We start from the raw sequence: 13,541 nt of genomic DNA, 5'->3' as shown, positions 1-13,541 counted from the left end.
GTGGCAGTACTTAAACTTAATTTGAGAAACAAATATAAAATTATTGTAAAAATGTCATTGGAAATGTACATTGTTTTAAAAAGCAGTTTTAATTGTCAGTAGGAAGCTATTCAGGGTTCGACAGAGTTAGTTCCGTATAAGTTCACAGAACAAGTACGTTTGTATTTCACCTATTACTTTCTATTACCAGATTTTCAGGCCTTACATGACCTGTCAATTATAATTAACTAATAAAAACAGTGCAAACTTGCAGTATTTACTGGGACTGAAAATACTGCTTCAGGAAATTCCAGTTTACGTAAGTTACCCTACACTGTAATTTGATTTAAATCAGCCTGAATGTGTAGAACACAAAAAGGTGACATTGAGTTGACTTGTAGACATGGGGCATGAAATTATGAGGTTATATCTGTATTTAATGCCAGTTGTCCAGATACATGCTCTTTCTGAGGGTCCAAAGAAAGTCAGCCCTAGTTAGTATTTTAAGACGTTAAATATAGTATTTACTTTATTAAGTTTAGTGATAAAATGGCAATCATAGATTTTACGTAATGACCACCATTGTCACTGAGATTTCAATGTCAGAGGAGTTTCGTATGTACTTAATTTTTATTTTTAAAAGATACTTTTAGTAATAATCTTCTTTGGTAGAAGTAGACACATTTATTTAACAAAACATAAATAATTTGTGACTTTTTGTTATTCTGTGTTTTTAAAAATTTACCTTGTTTGTTGGTACTCTTTCATGTTCCTTTATAGAAGAAGCCAAACCGAGAATGCATTGCTTTTTTTCTCTGGTGTTTCTTTATATCAGTTAAAAGTACTATTCCCCCCCCCAACAAGTTTGCACTAAAATAACATATAACTTACGTTACCAAACATGGGGAGTGTGATTGCCACGTGTAGTGAGGGAGGCCGTGTGGGTGTGGGCAAATGTACTTTGGAGCATAAAGTGATAGTCGTTTTCAGACGGGACCTCCTTGTAAAGGAAACAAAGTAATCCGAGTCTATGAAAATTTACACGTGATAGGCACTCAATACATGTTTATTTATTCCACGTGTTCCACGGCCACTTTGATGGTATCATTGCATTCTTATCTAAAGCAAACTAAATGAAACAAAAAATAAATACATAAATAACTAAAAGTTTGATCTAATCTACATACCATGACAGTTTCACTGCTAGACTTTTAGTAATTGAAATTTCAATATAAATATAAATGAAATATTCTTCTGTTGGTTCATTATGCAGGAAAAGCATCATTTTCATTATATGATTCAATATACATTAAGTGACAAAAACCTAAAATTGCATTTAAGAATGCGTGACTCAGTTTTTTTCTATTAATATATAATTGACAGTGTCTATTTCTTTATGTTCTTGAATCATCTTATTATATTCAATTTTATCATTCTATTTATAGAAGTTATAAAAATTGATTATGAAATTGTACCAGACAAGAGATTTTGTGACACACTGTTTAATTATATAAAATTAATTTATATTTCTATTTATTAAACTGATACTCTTGCCCTGTGGTACATTAAATAGGTTCTAGATTTCTGCCTGATTTCCTTTAAACCAATCTAGAATATTAAAGAAGAGTGCACTTTCTTTGTTAGTTGGAACAACAGTGATAATGGTAAGAGCAGCTAACGTTTCTTGTGCTTACGACGTGCTGGTACCTCACATGCACCGTTGCGCCTCTGTCCTGCTCCGCCGACACGGCAAGCCAGTGGGGCTGCTGCACTTCCCATCCCCGACTCTCAGAGGAGGAGAAGGCGGTTACAGCCAAGCCCAGACGGCATGGGCAGGGTCTCTGAGGATGGGAACTGCAATGCCACCTGACCACCCCACCCCCGGCCGTGCTTCTCACCACTGGCCTTCAGAGAGGGGACACCTCCTCCGCCCCACTGAGACATGGGGGCTCCTGGCATCACTGTCTGTGCTCACCTGGGTGACACAGCCGGGCCCCTGTTAAAATGCACCTGTGCTGCCTACAGCCATTGTCAGCCGTTAAACCTTCAGTTCGAATCCTTCATCACGCAGAGGGGACGGGGCAGAGAAAGCTGGAGGAGTGGGGACACAAGGGCGTTTCCCACGGTGGCTGCGGACGAGCGATGGGGACGGACCCTCTTGTGTCTTCCAGCCTGACCCCCCCGCTCGTCCCCTTTCTCATTTCCCCCAAGACCCTTCTTCCTGGCCCTCTCAGACCTCAGACTGCTCCCCGAGCAAACCGCGCACTGTCTTACCTACATTCTTATTTCCTATCCCTGCTCCTGGGAAGGCGCGCTTTGCTTTTCAAATATTCTCAAGTCTGGGTCACCGCTGGGTCCGCTGGGGCCCAGCTCCTGGCGCGCAGACGGCGTCGTCCCGGCCCCCGCGCGCGCCCACGTGCACGCGCCCCCCGACGCCCTCCGTCTGCGCGCCCGCTGGCATCACTCGTCCCGTGCGCTCCGGGCCCGTTTCGCACGCTCAGCTCTGCCCTTGTGACGGGACCCGGCGCACACAGCCCGAGCGTGCAGTCCACACCCCCAGGTCCCCAGGGCAGGGCGGGGGGCGGGGGGCTCCTCCCTCAGCCCTTCAGGGGGCGGGGGGCCGCGTTCCGGGGAGCTGTCCCTTCTAGACGCGGGACGGAGGCTCCCGTGCAGCCCGTTTCCTCGGGTCGGTAACCCGTCCAGCGGGTCCCGACGGCCAGCGTGATGGCTCACTGCGCGTCCGCCCGGCCGAGCCACGGCCCCCAGCCTCTCGGTCAAGCACAGGTGTTCCCGTGAAGGCATTTTGCAGAAGAGAGTGACGTTTAGATGGGTGACTGAGGAAAGGAGGTTCCCCTCCACCCTGCGGCTTGCTCACCCAGCAGGAGGGCCCCCATGACGGCCCGTGGGGCGTGGCGTGGGCAGGCGGACTCTGTTTATCTTTTCCATCAGGAGAGAAGGGAGGGCTCTCTGTTGTCTCATTGTTCGTTTCACGTAAATAGTGTGCCCGCTGAGTGGGCCCCTGGGCTCCTGTGCGGACACTGCTGTGCACCGGGCGTGCAAGGCTCTGCGGGGACCCAGGGCTTCGCTGGGGTCCACGGGCGGGCAGCGTGCAAGGTGGGTGCTGCGTCGGTGTCTCTGCCCTGCCCTGGGGAAAGAGATGCGTCTGGCTTTGCCCCACACCTCCAACGGTTGCCCCCGGAAACGTGAGCTCTAAGGGCCCGGAGTGGGTTGTCCTTTGATGTGTGCTGTGTGACAGTCCCCCTTGGAAACACCCGTGTTGGCCTCAGCTGTGATACACGGGAACCCCCTCGTCCATTCGCTTTAGGAGTCTGCGGTTTGGGAAGGCTGAGGTTCTTCCCCACCCTACTCAGGCCGCTGTCACCGTCTGGGGTCACGGTGCTTCCACAAGGCCCAGCCTGGCCAGCTAGGAGGTGGGCACTGGCCGGGGGCACTAGCGCGCGCTCCCAGCGGCTTCAGAGCGGGTGATGCTTCCTGAAGACCGAGAGCGCCAATCTGGGGCATCATCGGGCGTTTTGTTTCATTACTTATTCAAATCCCAAGTTGGCAGGGGAGCATGTCTGCTTTCTCTCTGCCTGTGGCTCTTCCGAGAGCTGAGCTCGAGCCAAGGAGATGGCCCCTTGGAGACCTCCAGAGGTGGGCCCTGAGTTCCAAGGCGCTGCGGATGGCTGCAGACCCAGGGCACACGCAAGCCGCTCAGCCGGCTCTGATAAACAAGCCCCTGGCTTTGGTGGTCTTCTCATTTGCGGTCTTTTTAAGTTTTGCATGTGAGCTGGAGGAAACTTAGAGGCCCCGGTTTTGCCATCTCTGAAACCCTCCTCCCACTTGGAAGAAAAATATTTTTTCCTCCCTAAACCATTAAAAATAGCTCTGTTTTATATCCAAGAGATGTTCTGTATCTCAAGATGTTCCACAGCTTTATGGGACCCCCTCAGTGGAAACATTTTTCTATTTTATTCGGGGTTGATAATTTTTGTTTTATTGCACATATTAAAATGATTGCCAAAAGATTATTATCTTTTGATTCTGCTTTAAATCATGGTAAATTGCATTCCCTGGGGGAAAAGAACACCAATTATATTTTCTTTCTTCCTTTTTAAGCTTTAAAACATTACTTCCTCATTTCCCTTTCTATTCCATTCTTCAAACATGACATTACAAAACATCAAGATGCCAGCTACATTCTTATAAAGTGTTGGTCATTTGAAGAGCTTAAAATATTAAAATAAATCAAATAGCTCCTTTTAAACGTGGACTGTAAAAGTGTGTTGTTTACCGATATTAATTAAGCTACCTAAAAATGTACAAGACAATTTATCCAAGTTACCTAACTATAAAAGGGAGTTTTAATTCCAGTCATATTTAATTCTTAGATTTCAGTATTCAAACTCTGGTTAAATAATCAGGATGCAGCATTTCAACATAAGTACAGAAAAAAGCAATGGAAGTAAGCAAATTGTATCTGAGCTGGTTGAAAACAAACATCAGCCTATATACACACAGACCTTTGTATTCTCATCGTGTGAAAAACAAAAAAGGGTGTTCGACTTATTTATTCTCTCTGTATAAATGAGACTTAATCCATCGTTGAATTAATGAGGTCTGATGTTAAATAGTGTCCTTTGTAGGGCCATAGCTTACAATTTGTGGAAAGCTTATTTTGCATCAGGCGGAGTGCTATGTGATTTAATGCGTCATATAACCCACTTCTCACTTTCTTGTGGGTAAGAACACCTTTCAAAGTCTCCAGGTGGCTGGCAGGGGTTTAGCCCAGGTCTGTGACTGCACATCAGACACGTGTCCCTTTCAAAGCCAACCACCTTGCTGTGATGTGACTTCGGTCCCAGTTTCCCGAGGTGCCTCTGTTGTTGACGGTGGGTTAGGAGGCTGCCTCGCCCGGAAGCACCTGGACGGGTGCTGGCAGTTCTCGCCTGGCCGGGCTGTCCTCTGGGGAGGGCGGTGGCTCCAGAAGGGACGTGGTGGGAGGCGACCCTGGGCAGAACCGCTCTCAGGCAGGCAGAGGGGGCACCGCACACGAAGCCCCTCTTCACGTGGGAAGGACCACAGGGGACCAGGGCGGGGGCCAGACGGACCGCTCACGGCACGGGGACGCGGTGAGCTGAGCTGCTGTGGGCCCAGCCGTCGCTCTCCCCGAGGCCCTGGCTCTAGTGCCGGCTTCCTTCTGACTAGTTACGGCTGCTGCTCGGAGCCCCCGGGGCCTCGGGAAGGGCAGGGGCTGAGCTGGCTTCCCACAGGCACCGCGATCCCCATCAGCCTCTCTGAGCGCCAGTTCGGCACCTCATCTCCACGGCAACGGTGAGCTGACCTCGCGGGAATTGGGGCGTGTCCCAGGGAGCCCTGGCGCCCAGCGGGGCCATCAGAGTCCAGTGTGTAAGTAGGACTGGGGTTAATGCCCACTTGTTCACGTGCGAGCTCAGGCCTGGACTTTGCAAATAACAAGAGGACATTTCCTGAGAATCTCACTCGCGCGTGTGTGTGTTCACTACAGAGGTACTGGATACCTGCTTTGGAGAATTCGGGTGCTAGAAAGTGTGCGACGGGATTGGCAGGGCTGAGGGCAGGTTTCTGTGGCGGTGAAGTTCGTAGGGTTGTGTCCCGTCCTGGGCTGGTTTGCCGCGTGAACCAAATGAAAAGTCCCTTCTTGCTCTTCACACGTGTGAATAGAGCGTTAACAGGCCAGGTATCGCTGTGATCCTGTGGTCTTCCCATCAGTTGGATTAGAGACTAAATCAGGACTGATGCGGCTCATAAACAATGGAGGGTCTTTTTGGAAATGACTCACACAGTGAAACCCAGACTAGAATTCCCGCCTCACCCGCAAGGGCAGTGGAAGGCTATTCCGCCAACGGCCGCCTCTTCTCAACGGGCCCTGTCTTGTCATCCTCGCCGTTTAGACTGCTGGCTGATGCCCGGCTCTTGCCCAAGCCTGATGCACGGCCAGTTACAGTGACCTGCGTGACCTGGCTGTGTGGCCGGCGAGTTTGAAAAACGTTATTCAGTTGTTCAGGCTTTTGATTCACTCCCGGCAATGCTGTGGTGTGTGCACGTGTGCAAGTGTCTGTACACAATCAAGCAAGTATTAAGTACTTATTTTCTATCAAAAAATTACCTTTGTTTTTTAACAGAGGCAACCTTTTCCCTTACCTTCATTTGTCTTCATAGTTACCATCTTTCTCCTCTTTGCCTGCATCCTGAGTTTCCGTCTCAGCTAAGCACTGGTCTGGAAGTGTTCCTCTGCTTTTGCCTGAAAATCACATTAGTGGCTAAAGCCAGCATACATCAGGCTATTGTGTTTCAGATGAAAAAGCACACCAAAGATCTGCCTGTTACAAAAGATCTCATTTAAGTTATGGATTTAATAAAATATCTGCATCAAAACACAGAATGTCTAAGTAATATTACAGTTCTGTGTACTAAGACGTAGATCTGAAGATATTAGTAGTTTCTCAAACTACTTAGATCTTTTGTACCAGCCTATCTTATCCCAGACATACAAAAAGAGTGCAAAAATTTACCTAAGCAGCAAATCCAGGTGATTTGCTTAATGTTCCAGTTTACTTTGTATGATTATCATGGGGGCATAGGTTTCTAAATGACACACCAGGGTTTATGAGGAAGGGGAGGTGTAAATGTTGGAAGAAACGCACCTGCAATTCCGTGTCTAGACAGGAAGCTCACAAGTTCACCCTCGCTCTGGGGACCATCCTAGGGGAGCCCTGGTTCTCTGCGGCGGTGCAGGGACCCAGGTGCCTTCTCTCCTGGGCTCTGCGGCCCCATTCCGTGGATCGGTTTCAGGAAGGGGAGTACCACACGGAGGGCAGACCCCCTCCTGAAGGTCCAGCCTGGCCTTGGACCTGCCGCCTCCTCTCCCTCCGTCCTGCTGCCGGAAGCTGGTCTCTTGGCCCAAGGTCTCTGCGTGTCAGGCGCCAGTTGAGCCCTGGATACAGCCTCTAGGGAAACAGCAAATACGATCATAGCTTCACTGCGTGATTAGGTCCTGTGATTATGTCTCACTGGTTAGTTTATGTTTCCTTTTGCATCATTCGTATGGTTACACACACACACACACACGTATGAATGTGTATTCACGTTATTTATATATACGTTTATGTTTTGCTGAAAATGGGTGTGTGCTTGGGTCCCGTCTCCCCAGCCCTGTGCTCACGCCCCGGGAAGCTCAGTGCTGCCTTGTACTTGCTGGTTCCCTTTGCTTCCCACAGCCCGGTGCTGCCTGTTAAAACTTGTGCCACCAGACCTATAATCCTGATTAAAATGCGTACTCCTTATCTCACCCTCGATCAGAATACCGGAGTCTCTGGGGTGGGGCTTCTGAAGCTGCATTTTAAGCAGCTTCTCTGGTGATTTTCGTTTATGTGAACATTTGAGTCCCACTGCAAACACGTGTTAACTATTATCAGCAAGGTTTTGGCCATCTTTAAGTGTTTTCTTGCCATTACACATGTACGTAAAACAAAGCACTGTTTCTGGAAGGCATCAGAGTACTAGACCAAGGCCACACAAATACCAGTTGTCCTCAATGCTGTGTGACCCTTCCTTTCACACCTTCATTCTGTCCTGCCTCCGAGGTGTGTCCACGTCGTCCACTTCCCTCCAGGACCGCAGCGCCGGGCTCCCTGAGGCATCATGTGAGCTTTGCTTGGCTTGGATCGCCGCTTGGATTCTGAGGGTCTCCAGGCCTCCCCATCTGTGTTTCTGCTTCAGTCTTTCTTCCCACTGCAGCTTTCTCAACATTGAGCTTTCAAAGCAAGAGCCACGTCTCTGTTCAGAGTTCTGCAGCAGCTTCCCGGGTCACCTCATCATAAGGCCGAGTGCCTTCTAGGGCCTCTGGTGGCCTCCAGGCGGCCACCCATTCTGCAGCCTCTTAACCCACCTCTGCCCATCCACGCTCCATGCTGTATGTTTTCTTTAAGCAGCTTTATTGAGATGGGATTCACATACCGTACAGTTGACCAGTTGGAAGTGTGCAAGTCAGAAGTTTTGGTAAAGTCACAGAGTTGTGCCATATCACCACAACCTAATTTTAGAACATTTCATCCTTCAGAAACCCCAAACCCCATATGCATTAGCAATCAGTCCCCATTGACAACCCCCAACCCTTGGTAACCACAAATCTGCTTCAGGCTCTGTAGATGGACTTGTTCTGTCGTTTCAAGTGTGTAGAAGCTCACAATATGGGGTCTTTTTGTCTGGCTTCTTTCACTTGCCATTGTGCTCATGTGGGTCATCCATGTGGCAGCGTGCGTATCAGGACCTCATCCCTTTTTATGCCTCAATAACTTTCCCTTGTATGTATGGACCACATTTTATTTATCTATTCATCAGCTGATGGACATTTGGGTTGTTTCCACTTGTCAGCTATTGTGAATAGTGCTGCTGTGAACATTTCCACATAAGTTTTTGTGTGGACATACGTTTTCTCTTGGGTTCACACCCAGCAGTTGAATTGCTGGGTCACATCGTAACTCGATATTTAACATTTTTAGGGGCTGACAAACTGTTTTCCGAAGTGGATGTACCATTTTGCATCCTCATCAGCAACGCACAAGGGTACCGATTTCTCCACGTCCTCTCCAGCACTTGTTATTTTCCATTTTTTTGATTGCAGTCATCCTGGGAAGTGTGGAGTCCTGTCTCCTTGTGGTTTTGCCTTGCATTTCCCTGATGACTAAGGATGTTTGGCACCTTTTCAGGTGCTTACTTGTAAATCTTCTTTGGAGACATGTCTATTCAAATCCTGTGCACATTTTATTGTTTGGTTATTTGCCTTTAGTTCTGGAGTTGTTAGACTTTATTCTAGATACAGATCCCTTATCCAATATATGATTTGCAAATATTTTGTTCCATCCTGTGTGTTATCTTTTCACCTTTTTGATAATGCCCTTTGAATCACAAGGGTTTTAAATTTTGATGAAATCCTATTTGTCTATTTCTCTTTTGTTGCTCATGCTTTTGTTGCATAACCAAGGTCTCCCTTTGTCGCCCAGAGTTGGGACCCCCTTTTGGGGAAGACAGGGAGGTGCTGCTGCCACCCGCAGAGCCTCACAGAGGCCTTCATGCCCCCAAAGCCAGGGGTCTTCCTGCTTTGCAAAAATATGCCCTTATACCGTCCTCTTCCATAGTCTAGCCTGAACCTTGAGGGTGCAATTTGGTGTTAATCCTGCTGGAAAATTTCCTCCCTCTAACTTGAATTTTCTTCTTTCAGCTGGTGAAGTTGGCTAAAAGTTACATCAACAGCAAGTCTGAGTGGGGAAAGGATAAGAGAAAATGTTATAAAAGAAAAAAATATAAAACTTGCATGGGATATACTAAAACTATTCTTCATTTATCTGAAATTCTCCTTTCACCTGGTATCCTGTATTTTGTCTGGCAACCCTGCCTGTCAATGAACACACTTCCTTGTTTTCAACCTCTGTTTGGCTAATCTTCAGCAGAGAAAGGTTCCTTGGGCTTTCTTCAGAAAATCAAGTTTTCATACAGTGCATCCGTCTGCTAGGGCTGTCATAACAAAACACCACAGACTGGGGGCGGGGAGCTGTTTATTTCTGGTTCTGGATGCTGAGAGTCCAAGCAGAGGTGCCAGCAGGATGGGTCCTGGTGAGAAGGCTCTTGCTGGCCTGCAGACAGCCGCGTCTTCTCTGTGTCCTCACACGGCCTCTCCTATGGCTTCTCCCAGTCCTGGTGTCTATGCTTCCTCTTGTAAGGACTCGGGTCCCATGACCTTTATGACCACATTTAACCTTAATCACCTTCTTAAAAGCCCTGTCTCCAAAAACAGGCATATTGAGGGTTAGGGCTTTACCCTGTGGATTTTGGAGGAAAACAGTTCAGTCCATAATATACAGAATAGGATAATTTTACTGTGCTTGGATTTGGATGTTTGCATTGAAAGCAAAACCTATCAGGAAAAAGGCTCAGCGTGGAGGTAAAGGGGCTGTTGGTGTGCCCCCTTTATGTACGTCTTCAGCCCCCCCTCTAAATCCTTCTTTTCTGCAGTCACCCCAGGCTCCAGGGATCTTTCTCTTGAAAAGTCCCCTTACAACAGGAAAGATTTTGTATTTGGTTAAAGAAGTGTAATACTCATGAAAGCTATCTGGGTAGTTTCTCATCAACCTTTGATAAAAGTTTCCATGTTTCACTAGATTGAAATTTATTCCAGTGTATCAAATGTTGGCTGAAGACAAAATTGAGAATTTCCTCCAAACTTAGTATTGCTTCAATGGCCACAAATATCTTATATAAAATGGATATTCTTGTGTTTTAAAATTTTTATTGAGATATAGTTGATTTACAATGTTGTGTTTAATTTCTGCTATACAGCAAAGTGATTAGACATATATATACATATTATACATATATATACATACTATACATATATATATTATATGATTATACATATTATACATATATATATATTCTTTTCCATTATGGTTTATCACAGGATACTGAATATAGTTCCCTGTGCTGTACAGTAGGACTTTGTTGTTTATCCATCCTATATGTAATAGTTTGCATCTGCTAATCCCAAACTCCCAATCCTTCCTTCCCCGCCCACACCCCCCAACTTGGCAACCACAAGTCTGTTCTCTATGTCTGTGAGTCTGTTTCTGTTTCGTAGATAAGTTCATTTGTGTTGTGTTTTAGATTCCACATATAAGTGATACCATATGGTATTTATCTTTCTCTGTCTGACTTACTTCACTTAGTGAAGATCATCTCTAGGTCCATCCATGTTGCTGCAAATGGCATTATTGCACTCTTTTTAATGGCTGAATAATATTCCATTGTATATATATACCACATCTTCTTTTTCCATTCATCTGTTGATAGACATTTAGGTTATTTCCATGTCTTGGCTATTGTGAATAGCACTGCTATGACTTTTTTTTTGGTCTCACTGTGTGGCACATGGGATCTTAATTCCCTGATGAGGGATCAAACCCATGCCCCCTGTGATGGAAGCACAGAGTCTTAACCACTGGACCACCTGGGAAGTCCCCAAATAGTGCTGCTATGAGCATAGAGGTGCATTCATCTTTTTGAATTATGGTTTTCTCCGGATATATGCCTAGGAGTGGGATTGCTGGATCATATGGCAACTCTATTTTTAGTTTTTTAAGGAACCTCCATACTGTTCTCCACAGTGACTGTACCAATTTACATTGCCACCAACAGTGTAGGAGGGCTCCCTTTTCTCCACACCCTCTCCAGCATTTGTTATTTGTAGATTTTTTAATGATGGCCATTCTGACTGGTGTGAGGTGATGTCTCATTGTAGTTTTGATTTGCATAAAATGGGTATTCTTCATTGTGATTCTTTTTTACTATTTTTTTGAAAACCAGCCAAGTACAGCTTACATTAACTAAGAAAAAATGTCATGTATTTTATGAAGCCACCTCAGTGTCTGCCACTTCTGCCAGCAGGGATGTTTGTTTCCAATATTCCCTGTGCCCTCTGAGACCACCCCGAGTAGTCACACAGCTGTATAGGTTTTTAAGAAATACATGATTTTCATGCAGTAATGGATATTATAAACACAACATGTAAGATTTTATAGACTCTTGTAATGGACGATCTGCCTTTACTTTGTATACCTGTGGACTTTATATAGCAGATTTTGAAGATCATAGTGTGTGGCACATTCAGCTGTGCTGGAGGACGCACCACCTATGAGATGAGTAGTTGGGAAGATGTGTAGAGAAGCCTGGACAGCACACCAGCCAAGGGGGGAGGTCCAGCATCTTTATCTACAGCTGCTCCCTTGACTAAGAATGCCAAGAAACACTCTCTCTAACCCCCTGTTTCTATTGCTCATAACTTTTTGGACTTAACTTGAGAAATACATTTTCCAAGATTAGCCTCAGCTGAAAGGCATGCTTTCTTTTGTTGGAAACTTGGAAATACTTTGTTTTTCTGTTTTGGTGTGATTCTGCATCCAGAGAAAGATGGGTACTTTCTTCATTTTAGAAGTCAGTTTTTAAAACTAAAAGAGAAAAAAAGAAAGAAAAATTCCTCTAAAATTCTTCTTGGGAAGAGAGTTTTCATTAGCTCAAGAGTTTTTTTAAAAAGTTTTAAGTGTTTTTCAATCATTATGTGTTCTCATGATAACTGGACTGTGTTTTATCTAAAGCCAATGCTTTAACTTTTGAAATAACAACATGTTACAACCAAACTGCCTAGGAAGAAGTAGACTTATGGGTTGAAGCAGATGTTAATAAATTACTGAAGATATTTCTCCTTGTTTCATGTCTTGCCTCTCTGTTTAAAAATTACTGCCTGCTATTTCCTTGTTGTGCCTTTATATAATTTGTAAATCCACAGTGGACGTCTAATAGATGCTTAAGTCAGTACTGAATGCCTGTGAATTTCCTATGGTGACTTGTAACATTTTAGATGTGACATTAGGTGGAGATTTAGAGTTTTGAGCCAATAAGATGGTAGTGAGAACCCAGAATGACTGGGGGTCTTGATTAGGTCGGGGACCAGTCCTGTGGGCATAAGTGAGAAGCCACTCAAAGACTGAGGGGGAGTCAGTTTCTGTTGTTAGAATTTCACACTCACATCTTTTCAGATGTGGAACAGTATTTTAATTAATTTATTTTATTTTTAACATACTTTATTTTTACAGCGCTTTCAGGTTTACAGAAAGCACAGAGTTCCCACGTATATAGGGAACTCACCTGGGTAAATACCAAGGAGTGTGATTGCTGGATCATATGGTGAGGGTATGTTTAGTTTTGTAACAAACTGCCGCACTGTTTTCCGGAGTGGCCATGCCATTTGCACCCCCATCAGCAACGTGTGAGAGTTCCTGTTGCTTCACAGGCTCACCAGCATTTGGTGTTGTCCGTTCTGGGTTTTTTTTTTTTGGATTTTATCCACCCTAATGGGTGTGTAGTGGTAGCTCGTTATTGCTTTTATTTGAAATCCCCTACTGACCTATTATATTGAGTATCTTTTCACATACTTACTTGACATCTGTGGGTCTTCTTTGGTGAAGTATCTTTTGTCTATTTTTCCCTTGGATTGTTTTCTTATTTTTGAATTTTAAATGTCCTTTGTGTATTTTTGATGTAAGTCTTTTTCAGACATGTGTTTTGCAGATACTCTCTTCCTGTCAGTGGCTTATCTTTTCATTCTATTAACAGTGTCTTTTGCAGAATATAAGTTTTGTATTTTGATAAAGTCCAACTTATCAATTATTTTTTTCATGGATCATGCCTTTGGTGTTGTATCTAAAAAGTCATCACTAAACCCAAGGCCACCTAGATTTTCTCCTATACTATCTTCTAGAAGTTTTATAGTTTTGCATTCACCATTTAGGGCTATAATCCATTTTGAGTTAATTTTTGTGAAGGGTGTGATGTCTGTATCTAGATTCATTTTTTGGCACTTGGATGTCCTGTTGTTCCAGCACCATTTGTTGAAAAGTTTATCCTTATACCATTGAAATGTCTTTGCTCCTTTGTCAAAGATCAGTTTATTATATTTGTGTGGGTCTATT

The 13,541-nt window shown here is 44.9% G+C and overlaps 1 protein-coding gene across 5 annotated transcripts in view; it reads left to right on the top strand.

The window, feature by feature from the left end:
- The window catches only part of SMOC2 (SPARC related modular calcium binding 2), a 156,348-nt gene that overhangs the window by 76,138 nt on the left and 66,669 nt on the right, over positions 1-13,541 (top strand). The gene's annotated exons all lie outside the window — the stretch shown is intronic.

Source organism: Balaenoptera borealis (assembly GCF_965194805.1).
Source record: "Balaenoptera borealis genome assembly, chromosome: 9".
NCBI classification, from domain to species: Eukaryota; Metazoa; Chordata; class Mammalia; order Artiodactyla; family Balaenopteridae; genus Balaenoptera; species Balaenoptera borealis.
This window is presented reverse-complemented; position numbering and strand designations above follow the sequence as displayed.